This window comes from Passer domesticus, chromosome 24 (assembly GCF_036417665.1).
Source record: "Passer domesticus isolate bPasDom1 chromosome 24, bPasDom1.hap1, whole genome shotgun sequence".
Classification (NCBI taxonomy): domain Eukaryota; kingdom Metazoa; phylum Chordata; class Aves; order Passeriformes; family Passeridae; genus Passer; species Passer domesticus.
This window is the reverse complement of record NC_087497.1, coordinates 3,309,034-3,314,950: the sequence shown is the minus strand read 5'-3', so window position 1 is coordinate 3,314,950 and position 5,917 is coordinate 3,309,034. Positions and strand designations below refer to the sequence as shown.

The following is a 5,917-nucleotide window of genomic DNA, read 5'->3' as shown; positions in this document are numbered from 1 at the left end:
TTTGTACTACTGAGTGCATTAGGACAGGAAGGCAGGAGGAACCAGCATAAAGACTTGCCAAGGAACCCCTTAATACTCCAGTAAAGCAAACTGTAATTTGATTTCTTCCTTGGGTATGCAGTCCCTATCCTTAACTAACAGCACTTTCACCTGGTGAAGTGTTTGTGCTGCTGCAAGGAGGATGCTGAGCTTGCTCAGGGAGGTGTCAGTGAGGCTGACCAGCCTCAGTCCTCACACATCCCTTACGCTGGTACAGCTGGCAACAGCACTCATTCTGATTTTTTCACCTACACCAAACCCATGAAATCAGTATCTCTTCTCGGTTCAGTTTAGATTTCCCTCTTATGTTAGGAAATGATGGCTTTGGGCTGCATTGTCAGTGTTGCCCTGACTGTACCATTACCTCACAGCTCAGTGCTCTCATGCTAAAGGGTGCCATGGTGCTGTCCTATGGTACATTTGTCAGAGTTCAGGAAAAATGATTCTTTGTTTCTGTGCATAAAGAAAAAAAAAAAAAAGAAAAGTGATTCTTCCTTTGTGTGAGGATATGATTCACGGATGGCATCTTTTATAAACACATCATGTCCTCCACCTAAAGGTGCTATGTGCTCCAAAAGAGCCAAATATATTAGCATTCTTTAACCATAACTTTTGAAGTCGACATTTGACTAGTTTTGCATTTCTTCTAGGTTGTAGTTAGACAACTCCTAATTCTATGGGGAAAGCAAAGACTATAAAATGCCAGAGCTTCACTCTGCTGAAATAACATTAGTGAAATATCAAGTCCTTTATGATGTCATGAGGGATTCCTTAATATGACTATAGCCTCCTAATGACATCATAAAAAACAACTGCAACATCAGAAAACAGCCAAGGGTCATCAATCAGCCCATCCTCTCTCCTACTCACCAGGGGCAGCAGCCCAGCTTGCTCCTATCTGCTTTTTATGAGCAGTGCTGTCCTCTGAATAGCACACAGAGAAGAGACTAATAATCATACAAATATCAGGGAGAGCGGTCAATCATCACCTGAAGCATTCAGTACACCTGAGGGAAATTCGGGTGCTGCAGCCTGAAGAGTCTGCAAGTTTAGCATGTAGAAAAGACAACATTACTGCCTTAGAGGTGACCTGGCATTCTCTGGGCAACACAAGTTGGTAATTCTGACTTCTTTAAAATGTGGGGCTGAAAAATGAATTCTGTGGTTGCTGTCTTTATCCTCTGGCTGTAAGGAAAAGCTTTTTCTATGTTGCCCAGACAGCCATCTGCATGTTCCATAGTGCAATGACCACACTGAAAGAGTTTGCATCTTCCAGCTGAATGGGTGATGGTCCAAATGAGATACAGTGACAGCCAAGTCCTCTGACAAGAAGGGAAACAGCCCCCTGCACTTTTGAAAACACAATGCCTCAGAGTTAGAGCCTCATTATACTCTTTTAGGAACACTTGGAAGTTTTCCAGCGTTAGGGACAACTCAAGGAGTTTCCAGACTGTCATTAAAACCCCATATAACGAGACAGGTACTGTGGGAAAGCAAAGACTATAAAATGCCAGAGCTTCATTCTGCTGAAATAACATCAGTGAAATATCAAGTCCTTTATGATGTCATGAGGGATTCCTTAATATGACTTTAGGCTCCTGAGGCTGACCTGGGGGCAGCTGCTGTGACTTCCAGCCACACTCAGGATCTCCCACATAGCATTTTGTGCAGTGAGCAGCAGGCCATGCTGTGTCCCCCTTCTCAGCCCAGGACACTGCTCTGGTCAGAAGATCCCCAGCGTGTGCCCCAGGAGCAAATGGTGTCAGTGGAGCCACTGATGATGGGCTAAGCAGTGATCAGCCAAGCCCCAGGGACCAGCTGATCCCTGACCATACACCTTGTCACTTTATTTTTCATGCCTTGCCATTGGCATCCTCACAGTTTCAGTCTTGTAGGACCAGTGCCCCTGCCATCCCACGAAGCGTGGTAAGGCCAAATACCTCCAGAGCTGCTGCTGCACAGATTGTCTTCCCCAGGGCTTCTTTCAGTTTCTCTTTCTTTTGTTCGAAATAGCAGTCCTGTGCTGAATGCTGCTGTCAGACAGTTCATTAATTTAAGGACACCAGAGCTCAAGCAGATCATTTACAAGTCAGCATGAGGCACAGAGGAAAGGAGGAGACAGTGCTGCTGGCATCTTTGATAAGCAAGATATTCAATAATTTTAATCTCAATGTAACTCTGCTATTTCCAGATTATATAATCCCACTCTTGAAAGAGGGTTATTTGAGCAGACTGTCACATTAAATAGACACATTTGCTGCATATGTTAATTGCAGTGGAAAGCTGTTAAGCAAATAAGCTTGTTTCGTCAAAATGTTATTCTTTTAGCAGGTCTGTTCCTTTCATGGATCTCCAATTCACAAGCCATGCTCTTCTAGAATGCACATTTCAGTTTAAGGCAAAGAAATGTGTTCACTGAACTGATCAATTTTTTTATCATGCTGACTTTTGTTCAAATTTTAAGGCGTGTTGTGCCACGCAAGGAAATTCTTTTAAACAGGTTTATTTCTACTGTAGGATATCAATAGAAAGGTTTGAATCTATATGTAGAGAAGGGCTAACAGTGTATTTTCTTAACAGATATTAGCATTAATAAATCCTGCTATGTACTGTCTGACACACCACACTCTAGTACTACCCATTTTCTAAGCTGTCATTATCACTTCAGGTAAAAAACAACGGTGTACCATCTAAGCACAGATCACATTTATTGTTACTATTTCTTATGCAATAAAATCCCCTTAACTGCATGTTATTTTTGAATAAAATCTAGGGGGTTGATCATGTATTTCTGAATCACTGAAAATAGGAATATATATTATATGCTGCTTCTGAACTCACACATTTTAATTTCTTCAGTCAAGCGAAGGAGGGTGGAAAGGAGGAGAAGCCTATGCAAATTGGAATGCACACAATCTTCTGACAATCACTTAGTCTGCATCTTTCTGCTGTGAAATCTAGTAACAGCTGGTTTGCTTTACATGCAAGGTAGGAGTACCAGTGGTGGAAACAGAGAGCAGATTGGAAATGGAATGGTTCTGAAGTGGTCACTGGTCTCTCTTCCTCCAGAGAGGCAAGGGATATCAGCTTTGCACATACAAAGCAAAGCACTAATTAATGTTTTCAAGCCAAGGGACATGTGGGGTAGCTGGTGGCAATTTTCAAGGGGAAAAGGAAATCCTTCTAATATCCTCTGATTTTTGAAAAGACAAATCTGGTCTTCCTAAGCCAAAATTTACATGTTCAAGCTCATGCCCAAATTTTAAATTTTAAATAAGAAATGTGATGAAGAAGAATAAATGAAACATACATGTCCTAGGATTCTTCAGAGGTTCAGAAAAAATTCAGAGGTGCACATAGGTGCAGCACACATCCAGACATGGAAGAATTTGTGTGGCATTCTTAGCTGGAACAGCTGCCAAAGCACCCTCAATCCACATTCACCAAAGCATTGTTCCACCTGTCTCTTCAGCAAGACTCTCTTAGCTCTGTTTTTTGGTCAACTTAAGCATCCCTGTCATTTCATTTGCTTATCAGGATCTCACTTACACTCATGCAGCGCTGTCAACCATATCCTGAAGGCACAGGAGTGCTTGGGGTATTCCTGCAATTGCAATTTACAGGGGAAAAAAATTACTGATGATGCATAAAATCTCAAATGTAATTCAGTCTCTCCAAGAGTGGCCAGGAAGACCATTCTGACAACAGTAACCATTCCACTAATGTCAGCAGCCCTCACTCTCATGGAGAGGAAGAGCTAAGTGAGGCCAGGTCAAATTCACATGATTATTTTTCAGAGCAGAAACACATTTAAAAAAAAGCATATGCAAGCAGTTATAATTTCTCCTTTTGACCATTTCCCTGTATTAACAACGTGCATTTCCACTTCATGTAAAAGTCAAGATAAACTGAATATAAAGAAACTACCCAAAGCAATCTCCTTTCACTAGCAATCTGCAGGAAAATGTTTTCTTTAAGTGCCTTTAAATGAACCACATTGAGAAAATAAAGAACATTATCATCTGCAAAAGCTGTGTGCCTGCTAGCCATACACTGCTTGAGTACAGTATTCATAAAAGGGAAGCATAAAACCCCCTAAACAGCTTTGGGGAGTGCTGGAGCCAAGGCAGAAAGAATAAAAATGGGCTGAACATGCAGGTGAGGAGGACAGAGACTCAGGAAGACACATGAGCTTTAAAAACTCAGCAAGGCATCTTAACAGGACAGCACCATGTGGGTGACCTGTGTGGTATCAGACAAGGATGAAGTGAACTAAGCCTCAGATCTGTTCAGCAAGTCTCTCCGTAGCTGATCTTGCCTTTGTTAAAGTCTCATATAAAATTTGACAACCTAAATGGCTAATTCCACTGACACATCATGAGAAAGTCTGTGAGAGTGTTACCCACACTGAGCACTGTCTGCCTCAGGCTACAGAGCTTCATCTAAGCTCATCTCACAGCTCCAGGTCTGGCCTTTCCATTAGTCATGGACTGGGCTGTGCTCCCTTGGTGTCTTGCAGGATAACCTTAAGCAGCCTGGTCAGAGTTGGTTGTGCTTTGGGGTTAAACTAAATGCATCTGGAGGTATCTTCCAATCAGAATTATCCTGTTTTTTGGGGGTTCCAAGGTGGTTGAACACAGATGTTCCAGAAAAAGGGATGGACCAATTTGTCATGTTAGGCTGTTAATTGCTCAAGGAGAAGTTTTCTCATACACTAAGCTAGTTATCAACTTATATTGATAATAAGTTATATTAGCAACTTCTTATCAACTTATATTGATAGTAAGTGCTCAGATAATGTATTTATTGCATGTTGGAAAGGACTCATTACAACTGCATAAGTAGAAAGAAGCTGGGAAGAATCTTAACACTAATCAATCCTCTAAAATCTCACTAACAATACTATAGTTTACCAGAGTTCATCAGAAGGTGAAGAGATATCTGAAAAAAACAAAAGAATGTGAATAAATGATAATGCATCTCCAGATGAGGAAAAAACCCATAGTGCTAAAATGTGGAAGAGTATCTGAACATGAATTCCTGGTGAGAAATACATTTTTGTTTATAGGAATACTATGTTGCAAAATCTTCTGTATTTTTCAGAACTTGTTTCCAGAGCAGCATGGGAGGCTCAGGATCATTAAAAGTTTCTGCCAGCACTGGAACATCTCCTGTTGAGGCACAAAATATAAATTGGTCTGTGACAGGAGGAGAGGCAGCAGGGAGTGAAACAGGCTGCTGGTGTTTGAGGCTCATAGGTCCTGCAGCCTTCCCCTGTTCTTGACATGTACCAACTCTCTAAGATTTTTTTCCCTGTGACTTCTTGTTAGGTTAAGCTGTTATTTGTGTTCAGAATTAAAGAAGAAAACTGAATGACAAAAGCACAAAATATTTTAAGTTCTTGTGCATACATAGGAGTCCAGAGAGTGCCAAGTCCTTTCATGCACCAAGTAAGCAGAACTAAGGCTGGGCTGTGACTTTCCTCCAAGATCCCACTTGCACAAGCCCTGCCAGCTGCTTCTGCTCTACAAAAGGCACAATGCTCCTCCACTACAGGAAAGATCAAAGAAACACAGCTGTATATGGTTAGCCAGGATTTAAGGTCTACAAATATATGTTAGACAAGTATGTATTTTGGGGATTTTTTTTCTCTCTGCTGCCACAAAAGGTTATTGCTGACAGTTCTATATGAGAAATTGTAGTATATGTAAGGACACCACATGAAAGTGTATTACAGCTATGATGGCAATAAAAGCAACTCTTTTTTTTTTGATGGTACCCATTACACAGGATTTCAAGTCATCTCAAAAATTATTGGCAGTTTTAGGTTTTCCTTTTGCTTGAACTGGTAGAAATCTAGCCAAACTAAAGGAATCAA

The 5,917-nt window shown here is 41.1% G+C and overlaps 1 long non-coding RNA gene across 1 annotated transcript; it reads left to right on the top strand.

Annotated features, from left to right (window-relative positions):
• The first annotated feature begins 721 nt into the window (after positions 1-721).
• On the top strand, positions 722-5,437 carry LOC135285762 (uncharacterized). Its single transcript, XR_010350464.1, has 3 exons — positions 722-1,156; positions 2,899-3,027; positions 5,143-5,437. It is a non-coding gene; the product is annotated as an uncharacterized LOC135285762 (long non-coding RNA).
• The last annotated feature ends 480 nt before the right edge of the window (positions 5,438-5,917 follow it).